Source organism: Quercus robur, chromosome 7 (genome assembly GCF_932294415.1).
Source record: "Quercus robur chromosome 7, dhQueRobu3.1, whole genome shotgun sequence".
Lineage (NCBI taxonomy): Eukaryota > Viridiplantae > Streptophyta > Magnoliopsida > Fagales > Fagaceae > Quercus > Quercus robur.
The window spans coordinates 24,937,018-24,958,072 of NC_065540.1; the positions used below are offsets into that span (position 1 = coordinate 24,937,018).

General features: G+C 39.4%; 1 pseudogene; it reads left to right on the forward strand.

Moving 5' to 3' along the window:
- The window catches only part of LOC126691209 (probable L-type lectin-domain containing receptor kinase S.5), a 40,754-nt pseudogene extending 21,219 nt beyond the window's left edge, over nucleotides 1-19,535 (forward strand).
- Nucleotides 19,536-21,055: the final 1,520 nt, after the last annotated feature.

Below are 21,055 nucleotides of genomic sequence, written 5' to 3' on the forward strand. Positions count from 1 at the left end.
GTAAACCAAGTTTATAAGATAAGAGTTAGAAACAAATATACACCAAAACCACAGTGTATCAAACCCATAAAAACACTAAATACCCAAAAACATAAACACAGATAAACAATGTCTGATTTTGACTGCTCCCCCTCAACATCTTACTCCCCCTTAAGAGCTGCTTTTCTACTTCTCATCAACAAAACAGAAACTTATATGTCTCCCCCTTTTTAACTGGAATGGCCAAAGGGTCACTGTGTATGCTGGGTGGTGAAGCTGTCAAGTTTTGTAAACAAAATATCAATTTGGTCCTGCATGGCTGCCATCCTCTCAGAGTGCTTGGTCTGGACCCTTCTAATTCCATCAAGTTGTTCCAGAATGACTTGAAATGCATCTGGAGGTATATCTGAAGAAGTTGATGCTCTAGTCCTTTTGCCACTCCTCTTGGGTGTTGAGGTTGATGCATTCCCTGCTGCCTCTGCCTCAGTCTCCATTGGGACACCCTCTCCTTCATCACCTTCATCTTCTTCACCTGGAAGCCAAACACTTATCCTTTTGAAGGTTAGCTTGTTAATTGCAGAAGGTGTGGACATGGGACTGATGTCTCAAGGGATTGGAACCCCCTTCTTTCTAAAGATCCTCATAAGCAGACTAGGGAAGATCAGTTTTGGTCTAGAAGTGGTTCTAGTCTCATCCACAATAGTGTCATATATGTGGGAACTGATGTCAATGAAAATCTTTTCTTTGAGGTGCATCAGAAAATTGCTCTTGCACTGTTGATTGTAGTCAACTTCCTTATGGGATATAGGTTAAACATCATGATTATAGTGAGGCACCTCATGTCCACTGGAAAAACTGTGGTATTCAGACATTTCCCTTCTCTCTGTCCACCTATCCTCTGTTGTACAGTTTCAATAGACAGAATCCTATCTTTGTAATTGACAAACTCTTGATCTTCTAATCCTTCAAGACCTAACACATCATCAATGTCATGTGCATCCAAAGTGAACTCTTTACCTCTAACCTAGCAGCTTAGATCATCCTCCCTTATCACAGCATTAGAATAGAACTCCCTAATCAGGGGTTCACACACAACTGGGAAATCACACAGAAGCTTTTCCCATCCTCTCCCTTCAAAACAGCTGGGGATAAAAGTGCCTCTCAAATCCTCCAAATCCACAAACCTTTCTTGAATAATTCCTGCCTTTAAGAAGAAGTCCTTGTATCTCTCAAAGTGGGAAACAGACCTGAACAGGTTAGGGTCCATTTTCATTCTTTTATCTGCTTTCTTTGCAGGTGTTTTCTTCTTTGGGGATGAAGGAGCCATCTGTGAACAATCAGAAGAGGCCACAGCAACATAGTACAATACATGTGTAGAACAAATCAGTACTTTGTTAGTAACAAGGACAAAAAGGCAACCACACAGATGAACTTAAAACAATTAAACCTCATGCTACTTAAATCAACCACACAGATGAACAAGTCTAAAAGTGGATACACAAGAACAACTGGTATAATGCAGGGGGGTATTAAAGCAACAGAGATTGAAAACATCCAAAAGACAAATATATGTCAATGAGACATACAAATTGATGAGTATGACATGACTCAAAGAACAAAAGACAGATGCACACAATAGAAGAACAGGCACATATTCAGCACAGTAAACCACACAACCAAAACAGGAACATTTTGAATCAACACAACAACATAAGATCAGACAAGTTGAGTAACCAACAAATAACAACCCTAGCTAAGCATATGATGAAGAACAAAACCAACAATTTAATTAAGTTCAAACTAAATCAATAGCTTCCACAAATTAAGCATGGACAAAGAGCAATAGCCGAAACAAAAACCCATTTCAAACACATAAACAAATGCGAATAATCAAGAGGGAAAAACACAAAATCAAGTAAAATAGAGTTCAAGAAAGAAAACCCATACCTGTTACTTGAAGATTTTGAGCTGAAAGGAAGCAACAATGGAGTTTGAAAATGGTTACACGAAGCATTTAGGAAGGAGACAGTTGAGAGAAAAGATGAATAGTCACAAAAAGTTCAAGGGAAAACTGAAAAAGATTTAAAAACAATGCCTATTTTTGCCAAACACGCGTTTTTCGCGACTGAAGTGAGTTGCCAACAAGTTGCCAGGTCAAGCTACCAAAACACTCAAAGACAAAATTGTGAAAAAATTTTCTAAGTGTTTTTCGCGACTGGAAGGTCTACCCGCGAGGGAGTTGCGAGCTGAGCCGCGAAAATCTCTGAGTAACCCTCGCGACTGGACCTTCCACTCGCAAACAAGTTGCCAAAATTGACCCGTAAACTTGCGACTGAGGCTTGCGACTTGACTTACCCGCAACTGAATTGCCAAAACAGGGCAAAAAGGAACTTTTGAAATTTTTAGATTTTAAGATCAAAATACTTTCCAAAAACACCTAAAACACTCAAAAATCTTTTTGTGCTTGAATCAACAAAGATTGAGCATGTGAAAACACATTTCATCAAGTACAATCACACAAATGAATATGGCATTTATTGAACATAGACTTGTGTGTTGTGTGCGGATATCAACAATGAGATAGTCCTTAGTCTAATGTGAAGTTTCAATGATCAATTCAACCAAGGCATACACAATTAGCACTAGATCATGTGATCCATCTCAATTATAGAAATATGCATATATGACCTCCCACAAAACTTGATAACATATCTTGGAACTTTACATTTGACTCCACTTTTAATCATAACATTTGATCTTTTTGATCCTTTCGAGAAAATCACCTTTCATTGTGAGAGTGATAATTGATATTTCACCTTGATGAGATAGCCTTTGGCTTTTTGAATAAACTTTCACTTTAATTTTTGGTCGCTTTCCCTTTTTCTTAGTCGAATACTAGTATGTGCGACAGGCTTTTGCAGCTCAATATCTCTTTTCATTTGGAGATTTACATTTGGTGAGCTCTTTTTAGTAAAAACAAAAAAACAAAGAGTGGGAAGATATATAGACACAAGTCTATGCATGTCTCAAGATCATCATAACCATTCACTCATCATTCATGACAAGTTTGAAGATCTATTTACAACAATCACATAGATTTCAAGATTTCTCCCACAGTGATAAGAGTACAAAGAAACAAGTTATGCTCGAAAATGCACAAAACCATTAGCACAAAGGTACAAGGCAAAACAAGTTTTGAGACAAAAATCAACTATGTCAATCAAACTTTTTGATTTTCTAATTTTTATGTGATTTTTGGATTTTTGACACAAGAAGAAAAAATAGATCAAAAACAAAAAGAAAACCAAAAGTATGCACAAATAGACAGACAAACAAACAACCATCAACATAAACAACAAGCAAACAATCAAACATCGTCACAAAGCATAGGAAGTATTAATGCATGGATATGTTGTAATGCTTATGCATGAGTACCCTTTTTTACCCACACGTCACTTGCGTTTGGGGTGATTTCCTTATAGGATTGGGTACGGGAGTTAGGGCTTTCAAACCTTCGTGTGAAACTTTCCAAGCAGTTGGTGAATGCACCAATCATCTTCATCACGTTCATCATTCCGGGATCACCATTTTGATCTCTTGATGGTTCACCTGCCCAATTTCTTCTATCATTTCTAGGTCCTCGTGACCTTTGAGGAGTTGCACTATTCTTTGCTCTCAGCTTTTGACAATTTGATCGAGTATGCCCTTGAAGTCTGCAATGATGACACACATAATTTGATCTAGGACCTCTTTGTGGTCGTGGACGAGACTTGGCTCGGGATTCAGACCTGCCTATAGATTGATTACGTGAATTCAACAACCGTTCGTTCCCCACATTTTTGTTCTCCTCTATCTTGGGCTTCTCAGCAGTAGGACCAACATCAGCTGATTCTTTGGCCTTTATAAACTTCACTTCTTTAGTGACATTTCCAGATGAGCTACTTCCTCCGGTATATCCCAATCCGGATTTGTTTGAAAAGCTCTTTTGAGATGAAATAGCATCATCTAGCTTCTTGGTGGTGACCCTCTCTACTTTAGCATTCTTTTGCACAACCTCTTGTTCAAGAAATCTCACTTTTGTGTAAGCTTTTGACAGCTCACCATTCAGTGTTTCTATCTCACATTTGGCCTCCCTATATCGGATTAGGAGACTCTTATAGTCCTCCTCTGCCTTTTTCATTTTTCGCACAGCTGCCTTGGCCACCCTTGTGTACTCACCCGACTTCTCCAGGAGTGAGTTATAATTCTCTTGAAGATTGGTTGTGCTTTCATCTTCTTCAGCATCTGATTCTTCAGTAACTCCTAGTGATTCTTCATCACTATGTTCTTCAAGGTCTCGTACAAGCAGATTCAACTCGTCTGAAGATTCAACATGGGCAATAGTTATAAAAGCTGAATAGTTCCCCTCTCCATCACAGCTTTCTTCAGATTCTGAGTCGGATGAATCCGAGTCACTCAATGTTGTGGTTTACACTTTGCCTTTCGATTTCAAATAATTCGGACATTCTTTCTTAAAGTGTCCATGCCCGTTACATTTGAAACAAGTGACACCTTGTGTAGATTGGGACTCTTTTCCATCTTTCTTTTTAAATTCCCTTTTCTCCCTTCCTGAAATTTGGAATTTTCCTTTATCACCAAATTTACCATTATTTTTTAATTTCAAGAATTTTCGGAAATTTTTTACAAGGTATGCAACATCTTTGTCAACCACATCTTCTCCCGATGAGTCATGGTCTTCCACCTTCTCATTAATGGTCTTAAGAGCAAGAGATTTACTCTTCCATTGATTGGGCAGCGACATCTCATAAGTCTGAAGAGAACTAACCAACTCCTGGACTTTGATGTCATCAAGGTCCTTGCTCTCTTCAATCGCTGTCACTTTAGCACGAAAACTTTCCGGCAATGATCAAAGGATCTTCCTTACAATTTTAGAATCCTCCATTTTCTCTCCCAAATTGAACTTGCTTACAATCACCTCATTCAGCTTGCTATAGAAAGAGTCAAAGGACTTATCCTCACTCATTTTTAACTCCTCAAACCGAGTGGTTAGCATCTGCAGCTTGGTGTCTTTTACTTTCTTCGTGCCTTCATAAGTGGTCTCCAATATCTCCCATGCTTCTTTAGCAATGGTAATGTGAGAGATCCTGTGAAATTCATCTGGAGACACACCACAGAAAATAGCATTGAGTGTTTTACTATTAGCATTAGATGCAGCGAGTGCTGCCTTATCCCATGTGGATTTGGCTTCATCAGGCCTGGTCCAACCTATCTCAACAGCATCCCAGACAGATTCATCAATGGAACATAGAAAAGCTCTCATGCGAACCTTCCAAAAAGCATAATTACTACCATCAAAATATGGAGGTGCATTTAGGGATTGAGACCGATCCATCTCAATAGGGAGTCAAGGATCACACAATGGTAATGAAACCACAAGAAGTGTACCCGCTCTGATACCAATTGAAAGTTCAAATATGTGTATAAACACCCTTGAACGTTTAGACCCCCAATTAACAAATTAACCAATTCAAGCTTTATGTCAAACAACTAGTGTGCGGAAAATGAACATAAGCTATAATATAGAATTGGAAAAACTATCTAAGCCAAATTAAAATCACAACCCACAGCAGATAATAAAAGGCAAAGATAAAAGGGAAGGAAGATGCAAACACAAAGACAACACGCGATGTGTTATCGAAGAGGAAATCGAAGCCCTCCGCGTAAAACCTCTACGCCACCCTCCAAGCGGTAAACAATCCACTAGAAAATGTAGTTGGGATACATGGATAGCAATAGACCCTCCAAGCCTAATCTACCCAGTGCACCTAAGCCCTCCAAGCTTCTTGCTCCAACGAGATTGTGCCGAACCTTTTTCTTTTCTAACTTTCAGGATTCCGCTACTAAACCATAGCATCAACCAATGTAGATTGGTTCCTTCCTAACTGCTTCCCAGAACACCAAACAGCCCTCTCACAGTGATGAATATGGTGAGAACAAGGTTTTGGTAAAATGTCTCTCAAGGGTTTGACAATGGAGAGGAAGAGAGTTGAGGAATTTTAAGAGACTCTAATGTATAGATTGTAGGTGAATCAATCTTGTTTTACTCTAGGGTTCTCTCTCAAAATTCTCTCTGGAAGCTCTCTTTCATTTGTGGGTATAAGGGGTATTTATACTGGGTGAGAGGAGAATGTGAAACGTTAGGATTTTCAAAACAGGGGTGGCTCGCAGCTTGGCCTCGCGACTTGACTGAGTTGCGAGACCCAGTCGCGAGATAACCATATGGCCAGTTGTCCTATTTTGTCCTGTAGTGCTCCAGCTAGCATGACTGTTCACCTTCTGGCATGCTTGGCACATGTGCTGCATCTAGCGGCTTACAGCCGCGAGTCACCTGCGAGATTAAGCCGCGAGTCTCTGTTTTCTTGTATACTCCTGAGCAATCAACACTATCTCACTAACTACCCTTACAACAAACCCACCTAAATACAGGGTTACTAAATGCTGAAATACAAGCAAATTTGGCACGGAATAAAGCCAATAAGATGGTTGATTAAATTCAACCTTACAGAAGGCTTGAGCTTCATATTAGCTGCAGATACCACACTTCCACAGAACAGTGATGGACAATGGCTTGGGATTGTAAACGCAAGCACGAATGGATCCTCTCAAGCTAATGTGGTTGTAGTTGAATTTGACACGAGAAAGAGCTACCAAGAAGATTTGGATGATAACCATGTTGCTTGGATGTAAATACCATCTACTCAGAACCGCAAGTCCCTTTAACCAACCTTGGTATCAATCTTTCTTCTTCTTCTTCTAATATAATGGCAACGGTTCAATATGATAGCAAAAATATGACTCCGCATGTTTCTTCCAAGGATGTATTTTCTTGGCCGCTTAATCTCTCTTATTATCTTCCAGAAGAGTTCATGTGGGATTCTCGGCTTCAACAGGAAATGACACTGAACTCAACTGCATAGGATTATGGGAATTCAGTGGTTCGAATATTGGTGATAATGATTTAAAGTTGTTATGGATCATAGCACCAGCTACAGTAGTGCTTGTGTTAAGCGGGATTGTCTTTTACTTGTATTGGCAGAGGAAACAGGTTATACCTGCAGTCGATCCATATCCAGGGCTAGAAGACCAGATCAAAGGGTCCTCTACGGCTCCACGGAAATTCCTACTGAAAGAGCTGAGAAAAGCAACAAGCAACTTCAACCCGAAGAACAAGCTTGGAAAAGGTGGCTTTGGAACAGTCTATAAGGGAATCTTGGCAAATAAGGAGGCAGCTGTCAAGAGAATCTCAAAGAATTCAAGTCAAGGCAAGCAAGAATTTATAGCAGAAGTCACAACAATCGGAAGCCTCCATCACAAGAATCTTGTGAGATTGATCGGATGGTGCTATGAAAGGAGAGAGCTTCTTCTTGTTTATGAGTTCATGCTAAACAGTAGCCTTGACAAGTTTATATTTGGCAATGAGAAACTAGGCATGGAGGAACCAACACTCACCTGGGAGAAAAGGCGCATCATAATTCAGGGGGGGTAGCTGAGGCACTGAATTATCTTCATAATGGATGTGAAAAAATAGTGCTTCATCGAGACATAAAAGCTAGCAATATTATGTTAGACTCAGAGTTCAATGCAAGGCTTGGAAATTTTGGACTAGCTCATACCATTCAACAGAGGGGAAAAACTCACCATTCAACAGTTGAGATCGCAGGAACACCAGGATATATGGCTCCAAAAACTTTTCATATTAGTAGGGCAACTATTGAAACAGATGTCTGTTCATTTAGTGTTCTTGTACTAGAAGTTCTCTGTGGAAGGAAGCCTGGAAATCAGATTGAATTAAACAACTACAACAGTAGCATTGTATATTGGCTATGGGAACTTCACAGAAATGGAAGGATCCTTGATGCTGTTGATTCAAGATTGAACATGGAATTTGATGAGGAAGAAATACCATTCATGCTTGTTTTGGCATTGCTCTGTTGTCATCCAAATCCACACCAAAGACCCTCCATGAAAACAGTTTTACAGGAACTTACAGGAGAAGCACCTCCACCACTTGTGCCCACTAAAATACCAGCTTTCGTGCGGCCAGCCATGCCTCCTTCATTCAAAGGGGACTCCGGAAACTCTCTCTGTGAGAGCCAACGTTCTCCTTTCACAGAACTCTCAGGAAGATGAATCATACCAGAAGCTAGATTAAGAAAAATTTCCACTTGGAGTATCTATTGTTTTTATCTGCAGATGTTTGACTTGTCTATACAGCGTTGATTTTAATGGTAAGAAGATTGTGATTGCATTAAAATAGTACAGCACAGACACCCTTTTTTGGCCCTGTAGATATACGTCCTAGGTATCATGTGAAAAGAATTAAAAGTAGGATGTGAAGAGGCTTGTAGTATAATGGCACTATCAAGTTCTCTTATGGGAGAAAATTTAGATGAATCCATCTTCCCCTTGTAAGAAAAAAAAAAGTAATTTAATGTAATTGCTGTGAGGATTGTTGACCTCTTGCTCTTGGAAAGTGGAATCTAAACATGTATATCAAAAGTGTCTTACTTTCTTGGGAGATTCTAGCCTTTTGTCCCTATTGAGCAAAATATTTGGCAATATGTCCCTGTTTCAAAACTATATAGGGGCATGTCCCTGTTTCGATACTCGATCAACGTAAAAACGAGTTACTTAAGGAACTCAACTATTATAAGGCCGAGTTTCGAGCAGGTTGTTGCTACGCTGGATCACCACCGTGGCTTTTCCACATTAAAATATTCCCTCAAAACTTGGCAATAAGGAAACCGAGTTACTAGAGAAACTTGATCCTTGTGAAATCAAGTTACTGAGGGAATTCAAATTTCCTGTTTGCACGTGAAGTGTTCTTGTTGTGTGCTTAACCCAATGAAGGAAAAAATCGAGTTTATTAACCCATACTCGACTCTGGAATAATCGAGTTATACTTTTATTACACAGAAATCTCCTCATTTTCAGATCAGCTTCTCCTCATTTTCAGAATTTTCTCCTAGAAGTTGGTGTCATCTCTCTATCATCTCAAGTGAGAAACTCATTTTCTTCTTTGAAGTATATAGAGAATTTTATGGTGTAGGTAAAGAGTAGTTTTAGAAATTACAAAAGTTTATCATCCATAATGTATGTTTATGTTAGAGAAAAATTTTCGTTTGATAATTTGTATTACTTGTGCTTTGGTATTTTCTTGAATAAGTGTTATGGGTGTACATTGGTTTATATTGGGTCTTTGGTGGTGTAAATTTTATTGATAAAAAATAAAAATCTTTAGATTTGCTAAAACTAATGAACAGTTAATCTTTAGATTTGCAAAATTTGAACATACATAATCATCATTCGTTAGACATTAACAACATTCTATATTGCACACAACGTGTAGACATTAACAACAACATCTAATGTTTATGGTCAGATGTGAGTGTTAGCATTTCATATTTAGTATGTAATAGTACACAAATTTATGACATGTACTGAAAGTTCAAAAACGTGTACAAAAACACTTTTGAACGTTTAGACCCCCAAAAACTAATTTAATCAACACATGCAATATGTTAAACAACTAGTGTGCGGAAACTTAACATATGCTATAACATGGAATTGATTAAACAACTATCTAAGCCACATCAAAATAAACCACAGCAGATTAATGTAAAGGCAGAGATAGAGAGGAAGGAAGATGCAAACACAGCGATAACACCAGATATGTTATCGAAGAGGAAACCGAAGACCTCGGCGAAAAACCTCTCCGCCGCCCTCCAAGCGGTAATCAATCCACTAGAAAATACAGTTGGGATACACGGACAGCAATAGACCCTCCAAGCCTAATCTACCCAATGCACCTAAGCCCTCCAAGCTTCTTGCTCCAACGAGGTTGCGCCGAACCTTTTTCTTTTCTAGCTTTCCGGATTCCGCTACTTCACCGTAGCATCAACCAATGAATATTGGCTCCTTCCTAACTGCTTCCCAGAACTCCAAACGTCTGTCTCACAGAGATGATAATGGTGAGAACCAGGTTTGGTATAAAGGCCTCTCAAGGATTTGACAATGGAGAGGAAGAGAGTGAGGGAATTTGATGAGACTCTAAGGTAGAGATTGTGGGTGAAACAATCTGGTTTTTCTTTAGGGTTTCTCTCTAAAAATTCTCTCTGGAAGCTCTCTTTCAATCGTGGGTTAAAAGGGTATTTATACTGAAGTGGAGTGGAATGCGAAACGTCAGGTTTTTCCAAAACAGGGGTGGCTCGCGGCTTGACCTCGCGACTTGACTAAGTCGCGAGTTCCAGTCGCGAGTTAACCGTATGGCCAGTTGTCCTGTTTTGTCCTGTAGTGCTCCAGCTAGCATGACTGTTCATCTTCCAGCATGCTTGGCACGTGTGCATCTTCTGGCGGGTTGAAGCCGTGAGTCCAGCCGCGAGTCCCAGTCGCGACACTCTGTTTTCTTGCACACTCTTGAGCAATCTTCACACTATCTCACTCACTACCCTTACAACAATCCCACCTAAATACAGGGTTACTAAATGCTGAATTACAAGCAAATTTGGCACGGAATAAAGCCAATTAGATGGTTGAATAAATTCAACCTTACAATCTCCCCCTTTGGCTATTCCGTGACAAAACCCTAAAACAGACTCTAGACTTAACATGTGAGTTGGGAACAGTTGATCAAAACTCACTCACACCTAATTCTAGAAGCTGTGAAGCACTTGAATCATATGAACATAAACTCCTGAAACACAACAATACACCATGATCATTGTAAGCAGAAAATTATAAATGCATATGAAACAGGCAATATGTGATCAAGCAAAGATGGAGTTAATAAACAAACCATGGCTTGAACAACCAAGTGAACACCACAAGGTAGTGATCACAGTGTTCATTCACACTTGGAATGAACACAAGGACATACAAGTTAACAAGCACAAGGCAAGACACTTGTATGTACAACACTCAACCAATGCATAGCACACAAGGCATATGCATCTAGGAACAATCCTACAAGGGCACAAGAGTGACAGTACAACAATCACAATGCAGAACATTTAGATTAAAGTACTGATTTCAACATAGCATAAAGGCTGCACTTAAGCATGGTACATACCACAAGGCCTACAAACTATGCATAAAACATAAACCCTCAAAGCTTACAAAAGCATATGGGTACAAACCATCAAATACCTGAATAACATCATCAACATATATTAAAAGAATAAACCAAGAGTATATGAAAAGAGTTAGAAACAGTTATACACCAAAACCCAGTTAGAAACAGTTATACACCAAAACCCAGTGTATTAAAACCATAAAAACCATAAAAACACTAATTACTCCCCCTCAACAAATTACTCCCCCTCAAGAGCTGCTTTTCTGCTTCAATTATCAATGAACTTTCTCCCCCTTTTTGACATGGAATGGCCAAAGGGTCACTTGTCATGCTGAGTTGTGAAGCTGTCAAGTGTAGCAGCCAAGACATCAATCTGGTCTTGCATGGCTCTCATCCTGTCAGAATGCTCAGTCTGGACTGCCCTGATCCCATCAAGCCTTTCCAGAATGATCTGGAAAGCATCTGGAGGTATGTCTGCAGAGGTTGAAGCTCTGTGTCTTTTGCCACTTCTCCTAGGTGTTGAAGTTGATGCAAGTCCAGTTGCTTCTGCTTCAGTCTCCATTGGAGCAGCCTCTCCTTCATCACCTTCATCTTCTTCTCCTGGAAGCCTAACACTTATCCTTTTGCAGGTAAGCTTGTTGATTGCAGAGGGTGTAGACATGGGACTGATGTCTTGAGGGATTGGAACTCCTTTACTCCTAAAAATCCTCATGAGTAAACTTGGAAAGATCAATTTAGGCCTAGAGGTTGTTCTGGTCTCATCCACAATGGTGTCATAAATGTGGGAACTTATGTCTATGAAGTTCTTTTCCTTGAGATCCATCAGAAAGACTGCTCTAGCACAGTTGATTGTGGTCAATTTCCTAATGGGGTAGAGGTTAAACATCATGATTATGGTAAGGCACCTCATGTCTACTGGAAAGGCAGTGGTATTCAAACATTTCCCTTCTCTCTGCCCACCTATCCTTTGTTGAATTGTTTCAATAGACACACTCCTATCCTTGTAATTGATGAATTCTTCATCATCTAATCCTTCAAGTCCTAAAGCATCATCTATGACATGAGCATCTAAGACAAACTCTTTACCCCTCACCCAGCAGCTCAATTCATTGTCCTTTATCACAGCATTTGAGTAGAATTCCCTAATTAAGGGTTCACACACAACAGGGAAACCACCCAAAAGCTTTTCCCATCCTCTTCCTTCAAAACAACTGGGAATAAAAGTTTGCCTTAAATCTTCCAAATCCACAAATCTCTCTTGAATGATTCCTGCATTCAAGAAGTTATCCTTGTATCTCTCAAAATGATGAACTGACCTAAACAATCTAGGATCCATCTTAAGTCTTTTGTCAGCCCTTTTAGCAGTAGATTTCTTCTTCTGGGGTGAAGGAGCCATCTGTGAACAATCAGAAAAGGCCACAACAACATATAACAATATATGTGCATAACCAGTCAGTACCATGTAGTTAACAGAGAGAGATATCAACCAAACAAGTGAACTTCAAACACTTAAACAGCAAGCAATTTAGTTCAAACATATGGATAAACCAAGCCTAGGATAGGAAACACATGAACAACATGGTGAAGCTATCCTGAAGGCAAATAAATGACATTGAGGCAGATTATGGAATAATGATATGACATACACACAATATAATGAGCCTAACAGAATCTTCCCACAGATTAACAATCTAAGACATGCAAATCTAGCAAAGGAAAACTCACAACCTCAAACAGAACCAAGAGTAACATCAACAGCTCAAAGTTCAGATTGAAATGAAAGGAATACTTAGCTAAGCACAAGAGCAATAGGAATAAGACTATCATTAACACAACCTATATCAACAACATCCACAAGCTAAGCAAGAACAAAGAGCAGAGACCGAACCACAAACCCATTTCAAAAACACAATCAAATGCGAAAAATCAAGGGTAAAAGCACAGAATCAAGTAGACAAGAGTGAGAATCAGAAAACCCATACCTGTATCTTGACGATTTTGGGCTGTAAGAGTGCAACACAAGAGATTGGAAAAGGGAGCACGGAGTGTTTGGGAGGAAGAGTGTTTAGAGAGAAGATGAACAGTCACAAAAATTCGAGGGAAAAACTGAAAAAGTTTAAAAACTGCTCCTGTTTCTGCAAAACACGCGATTTTCGCGACTGGTTCAAGTCGCCACACAGTCGCCAGCTCAAGCCGCCAAAGCACACAAGAGGAAAATTTTGAAAAATTTTTCTAAGTGTTTTTCGCGATTGGAAGGTCTACCCGCGAGTGAGTCGCGAGCTGAGCCGCGAAAATCTCTGAGTGAATCTCGCGACTGGACCTTCCACTCGCGAACAAGTCGCCAAAACTGACCAGCGAAGATGCGACTGAGGCTCGCGACTTGACATACCCGCGACAGAGCCGCCAAAACAGGGCAAAACTGTATTTTTGAAATTTTCAGATTTTTCCAGCAAAACACTTTCCAAAAACACCTAAAACACTCAAAAATCTTTTTGTGCTTGAATTAACAAAGATTGAGCATGTGAAAACACATTTTATCAAGTACAATCACACAAATGAATATGGCATTTATTGAACATAAACTTGTGTGTTGTGTGTGGATATCAACAATGAAATAGTCCTTTGTCTAATGTGAAGCTTCAATGATCAATTCAACCAAGGCATACACAATTAGCACTAGATCATGTGACCAATCTCAATTATAGAAATATGAATATATGACTTCCCACACAACTTGATAACATAACTTGGAGCCTTTCATTTGACTCCACTTTCAGCCATAACAATTGATCTTTTGAGGCAATCATCTCTCATTGTGAGAGGGATAGACTACACTTTTCTTTGAAGAACAGGCCTTTGGCCTTTTTGAAAGAAATTTCACTTTTAATATAAAGTCGCTTACCCTTTTTCCTAGTCAAATACTAGAATGTGCGACAGGCTTTTGCAGCTCAATATCTCTTTTCATTTGGAGATTTACATTTAGTGAGCTCTTTTTAGCAAAAAAAATAAAAAATTGGGAAGAGATATAGACACAAGACTATGCATGTTTCAAGATCAACATAAACATTCACTAATCATTCATGACAAGTTTGAAGATCTATTTACAACAATCACATAGATTTCAAGATTTTTCCCATAGTGATATGAGTGCATGAAGACAAGCAATGCTCGACAATGCACAAAGCCATTAGCACAAAGGTACACGGCAAAACGAGTTTTAAGACAAAACTCAACAAAGTCAAACAAGCCTTTATGATTTTCAAATTTTTATGTAATTTTTGGATTTTTGACTCAAGAAACAAAAAGATTGATAAAACACAATTAAGAAATATTCACAGACAAACAACCAAAAACAAAAACAACAAGCATACCAAACAAACATAGTCACAAAGCATAGGAAGTATTAATGCATGGACATGTTGTAATGCTTATGCATGAGTACCCCTTTTCACCCACACGTCACTTGCGTTTGGGGTGATTTCCTTAAAGGATTGGGTACGGGAGTTAGGGCTTTCAAACCTTCGTGAGAAGCTTTCCAAGCAGTTGGTGAATGCACCAATCATCTTCATCACGTCCATCATTCCGGAATCTCCATTTTGCTCTCTAGGTTGATTCCCTGCCCAAGTTCTCCTATCAATTCTTGGTCCTCCTGACCTTTGAGGAGTGGCACTGTTCTTTGCTCTCAGCTTTTGGCAATTCGGTCGAGTGTGCCCTTGAAGTCCACAATAATGGCACACATACATTCCTCTAGGACCTCTTTGTGGTCGAGGACGTGACTTGGCACGAGACTCAGACCTCCCCACATACTGATTACGATGATTCAGCATCCGTTGGTCCACCACATTCTTCTTCTCCTCCACCTCAAGCTTCACATCAATAGGGTCAGCTGCAACTGGATCTTTGGCTTTGACAAACTTCACTTCTTTGGTGACATTTCCAGTTGAACTACTTCCTCCGCTATATCCCAGTCCGGATTTGTCTGAGAAGCTCTTTTGAGAAGATATAACATCGTCAAGCTTCTTGGTGGTGACCCTCTCTATTTTTGCATTTGCTTGAACAACCTCACTTTCAAGAAATCTAACTTTAGTGTAAGCTTCGGAGAGCTCACCATTCAAAGTTTCAATCTCGCATTTGGCCTCCCTATACCTGATTAGGAGACTTTTGTAGTCCTCCTCAGCCTTCTTCATCTTTCTCATAGCAGCCTTGGCCACCCTTGTGTATTCACCAGATTTCTCCAAAAGTGAGTTGTAATTTTCTTGAAGAGTAGCTGTGCTTTCTTCTTCTTCAGCTTCCGATTCTTCAACAATTCCTAGTGAGTCATCCTCACTATGTTCTCCAAGGTCTTGAACAAGCAAATTCAATTCATCCGAAGACTCAACATGAGCAATAGTCATGAAAGCTGAATAGTTCCCTTCTCCATCACAGCTCTCTTCAGATTCTGAGTCGGATGAGTCTGAATCACTCAAGGTCGTGGCATACACCTTGCCTTTTGATTTCAAATAATTAGGACATTCCCTCTTGAAGTGTCCATGCCCGTTGCATTCAAAACAAGTAACACCTTGTGTGGATTGGGATTCTTTTCCATCTTTCCTCTTGAAATCCCTCTTCTCCCTTCCAGAATTTTGGAAATTTCTCTTATCATCAAATTTTCCATTTTTTTTGAATTTCAAAAACTTCTTGAAATTTTTAACAAGATAGGCTACATCCTTGTCAACCATATCTTCTCCTGACGAGCCTTGATCTTCCACCTTCTCATTAACGGTCTTTAGAGCAATGGATTTACCCTTCCGTTGATTTGGCAGCGACATTTCATAGGTCTGTAGAGAACCAACCAGCTCCTGCACCTTGACGTCGTCAAGATCCTTGCTCTCTTCAATGGCTGTCACTTTAGCACGGAAGCTTTCCGGCAATGATCGAAGGATCTTCCTTACAATCTTAGAGTCCTCCATCTTCTCCCCCAAGTTAAACTTGCTGACAACCACTTCATTTAACTTCCCATAGAACGAGTCGAAAGACTCATCCTCACTCATCTTGAGCTCCTCAAACCGAGTGGTCAGCATTTGTAACTTGGTATCTTTCACCTTTTTCGTGCCTTCATAAGTTGTTTCCAGAATCTCCCATGCATCTTTGGCAATAATAATGTGAGAAATCCTGTGAAATTCATCTGGAGACACACCACAGAAAATAGCATTTAGTGCTTTACTGTTAGCATTAGATGCAGTAAGTGCTGCCTTATCCCATGTGGATTTGGCTGCTTCAGGTTTGGTCCAACCCATCTCAACAGCATCCCACACGGATTCATCAATAGAACATAAAAAGGCTCTCATACGAACCTTCCAAAATGCATAATTACTTCCATCAAAATATGGAGGTGCATTAAGGGATTGAGACCTATCCATCTCAAAAAGAAAGGGAGTCAAGGATCACACAATGGTAATGAAACCAAACAGATGTGTACCCGCTCTGATACCAATTGAAAGTTCAAAAACGTGTACAAAAACACTTTTGAACGTTTAGACCCCCAAAAACTAATTTAATCAACACATGCAATATGTTAAACAACTAGTGTGCGGAAACTTAACATATGCTATAACATGGAATTGATTAAACAACTATCTAAGCCACATCAAAATAAACCACAGCAGATTAATGTAAAGGCAGAGATAGAGAGGAAGGAAGATGCAAACACAGCAATAACACCAGATATGTTATCGAAGAGGAAACCGAAGACCTCGGCGAAAAACCTCTCCGCCGCCCTCCAAGCGGTAATCAATCCACTAGAAAATACAGTTGGGATACACGGACAGCAATAGACCCTCCAAGCCTAATCTACCCAATGCACCTAAGCCCTCCAAGCTTCTTGCTCCAACGAGGTTGCGCCGAACCTTTTTCTTTTCTAGCTTTCCGGATTCCGCTACTTCACCGTAGCATCAACCAATGAATATTGGCTCCTTCCTAACTGCTTCCCAGAACTCCAAACGTCTGTCTCACAGAGATGATAATGGTGAGAACCAGGTTTGGTATAAAGGCCTCTCAAGGATTTGACAATGGAGAGGAAGAGAGTGAGGGAATTTGATGAGACTCTAAGGTAGAGATTGTGGGTGAAACAATCTGGTTTTTCTTTAGGGTTTCTCTCTCAAAATTCTCTCTGGAAGCTCTCTTTCAATCGTGGGTTAAAAGGGTATTTATACTGAAGTGGAGTGGAATGCGAAACGTCAGGTTTTTCCAAAACAGGGGTGGCTCGCGGCTTGACCTCGCGACTTGACTAAGTCGCGAGTTCCAGTCGCGAGTTAACCGTATGGCCAGTTGTCCTGTTTTGTCCTGTAGTGCTCCAGCTAGCATGACTGTTCATCTTCCAGCATGCTTGGCACGTGTGCATCTTCTGGCGGGTTGAAGCCGCGAGTCCCAGTCGCGACACTCTGTTTTCTTGCACACTCTTGAGCAATCTTCACACTATCTCACTCACTACCCTTACAACAATCCCACCTAAATACAGGGTTACTAAATGCTGAATTACAAGCAAATTTGGCACGGAATAAAGCCAATTAGATGGTTGAATAAATTCAACCTTACATGTACCATCTTATGCAGCTATACATTATTTACTAGTAGTTGATGCACACTGTTAACTTGATATTTGATGTTATTGTATTCAGCATCAATGTTTGGTTCTAGCAACCCTTACATATATAGGCCTCACAATGTTTTCACTGCGATGGGTCGTTGCTGGGTATTGGAAGATGAGTTCAGTTATCCAATCGATCCAAATATGCGAAATAGTGCAAGGGTTCAAAATACCATGAGGCAGGAGTGGGCTTGGTTACTCCGTGAACTAGAAATGTTTTATGATGAGTTGGTCAGTTTTAAGTTGTCAGTGCCTCGGTGACTCACATCGCAGATGCCAAGAGACACAATCGATGAACTTCGTAGAGCATTGAACCGCATAAGAGAAGAAAATAATCGAATGAAGATACGTCTAAATCGATATCGAACCCAAGTCGAGATTTGAGAGTTAGTGGAGTGTAAGTTGTACGAGCAAGCATGATACATGCAATCACTTCTTGCAGCAAACATTTATCAAGAGATATCAGATGAAGAGTAATCGAGTGGTGGTGTAATTGGACTTTGTTGGAGAACTACTTTCCTTAACTATGTTTTAGATATATGTCACTGTTGTTGCATTCGTACTATGTAAACCTTAATATTGATAATGAGAAGCATGCACATTATTCGTAATCTCGGCGACTTGCATCGTAGATGCCAAGAGACACGATCGACGAACTTTGTAGAGCACTGAACCGCATAAGAGAGGAAAATAATCAAATGAAGATACATCTTAATCGATTATACAAAAATCGAGTATAGTGTTACATATAACTCAGCTTTGAGGAAATTGAGTATCATTTACAGTGCCTTACAGTGATTAGGTAGCAGTTATACATACTCATCTCTCTGACAGGCGAGTTACATAGGAATCGAAGATGAATCGAGTAAGAGTCGAATCAGGCAGTGGGGAGGCCGTGGGAATGGATTGTCTTCGATGGGTCAAAGAATTCCTTGATGGGTCGATGCTTCAAGTAACTCGATTTAGGGATAATCGAGTACTGTACTCGGCCCTACAGAAGTCAAGTATTATTCCCTTGTTATTTAAAAAGCCAGATTTCTGTCATTCTGGTTGGGGGGTATAAGCAGAAGAAAACATTCAGACATGGAGAAGAGAAGCCTCTTTTACTTCTAGAGGTAACATACCCACATGTGTTTATAGTTGTGATTAAACAATTTACCACTGTACAATTATAGATTATGCAACTGTTTGACAGATCTTGCTACAAGCAACGTCAAGGTTGCTGTAGTCCACCGGTGCCTCTTGGTAGAGTGACATGGTACATGTTTATCTAATAGCTCAGATTCAAAACTTGGTAAGTTTTAACCCTTGCACAACTGATGTGGTTTTAACATACAATCCTGTTTTATGTTCCTCTTTTAGGGTGGCAGATACTATTTTGTTTTCATTGGTCGTGGTTTTGGTATATACGACAATTGCGCAGAAGCTAGTAGACGAGTTCATAAATTCGCAAACGCCGAACACAGGTCATACAAAGATAGACGAGAAGCAAAATTTGCATGCAAGGAGTTCTTGCAATATAATGGTAGGAATGTGCAATATGGTGCTTCCCCATCCCGGACATCTCCTAACATGTCGACATCAAGTCCAGGGGGGACGTCTCAAAGCGAAGGAACCAGCTATTGCAATGGAGATGTTAGGAATAATTTGTTGAGGTATCAGTTAGACATTGCCATTGAGGAACGTGACCACGCAAGGAGGACTACAACCTTGAGTACTAACATGCTTAGTGAAGTGGTAGCCCATGTTATGGGGGATGATGAAGTTCATGATTCAACACAACAAGGAAGCGCAAAATGAAGGTGAAATGAAACTATGGCTCTTGCTTGTGGTATTTATGAATCTAGTATTATTACCAGATGTGTTTTTATGCTAAAAGTGGGAGATATTGCCTCAAATTTGCACTAGAGATTGGCTGAAATGTTGTTGAATAGCCATTTGGTTTCCTTTTAGTAGTTTATTTTGGAATCTGTCTTGGCCTGTAATTGCTTGTATTAGTGTTAACATTGGCTAGGTTGTTTTGGTAATTGTGCTTGGCTGCTTAGCTCAATAAAATACACTTGTTTTGAAGAAGTTGCGAATATAACAGGCAATCTGAAAAGTCATAACGCTTATATAATATACCTCCTTTCTGTTATGATTTCGTAGCATGAAATGAAGCCATCTCAAAACAGAAAATCCAGAAATGAACACCACCTAGCAATGAAACAAAAAAGGCATTTGCCAAACTTTTTCATTACCTAATATGTAGTTATGCACATATGGATCTTAACATATACAAATGTACATTTCCATTGCATTTAAAGATATTTGTCATTTTACATATATCATAGTGCCTTACTAGAAGTTGTTCAAAACATCTGTGTATAGAACCTAATATGTTTTCCGAGCTTCATTAGTCATAGAAATTAGTAGATATTATTTCCAACAAAGTGTCCAATATGCTATTGTCCACTAGTTGTCATTTGTATGTGCAATATATATTGACCATTGGCTGTGCAAAAAATTATCCAAAAATATTGAGTAGCTTTGCAAGACATGCTCTGCAAAAATATAATTCAAAAAGTCTCCAATATGGTGGTCTTCAAGGATTGAAAACTATCATCAGCAACTAAAGAAACCTGCAAATATGCCACCAAATATAAATACATGTATGAGAAAAAGAAGAAGAAAAAAAAAACATAGGAAAAATTGAGCACTATGTCATAGGGACCTAATAATTTTCTCGATAAGGAAGGTACAAATAAAATAAACTATAAGGTGTGGAAGGTGTACTTATCACAATATTAGGAAGTATATCCAGCTTGAGCTTACTATGAATATAGTTGGGCTATTGATAATTCTATCACAACAATGTTTTGTGGATCTTCTCCAATTACAACAATCCAATTGTTGTGGACAAACTATATTGTGGCTCTTTTTGGTAGCCTTGGATTATTGACTAAGCCACCAACTGAAAAACTAATGGAAAGGCTTCAATTTAAACCAAGTGAACCACTTATCACTAAGGCCATGTGGAGAAACCTTCTCATTCAAGCTCTATATCAAGCTGCCATCTTAATGACCTTCGAATTTAGAGGGCAAACAATCTTGGGTGTCAATGAGAAGGTTAATAAAGCTCTCTTCAATTGTTTTGTTCTATGCCAAGTTTTTAATTAAACTCTCTTCAATTGTTTTGTTCTATGCCAAGTTTTTAACAAATTTAGTGCTAGAGAAGTAGAGAAAAAGATAAATGTTTTTAAGGGATCCGAATCCTCTCCATTTCTATTTGAAATGGAGAGTGTCCAGTTAAGGGTTAGGATCTGCCTAAAAATGATCAA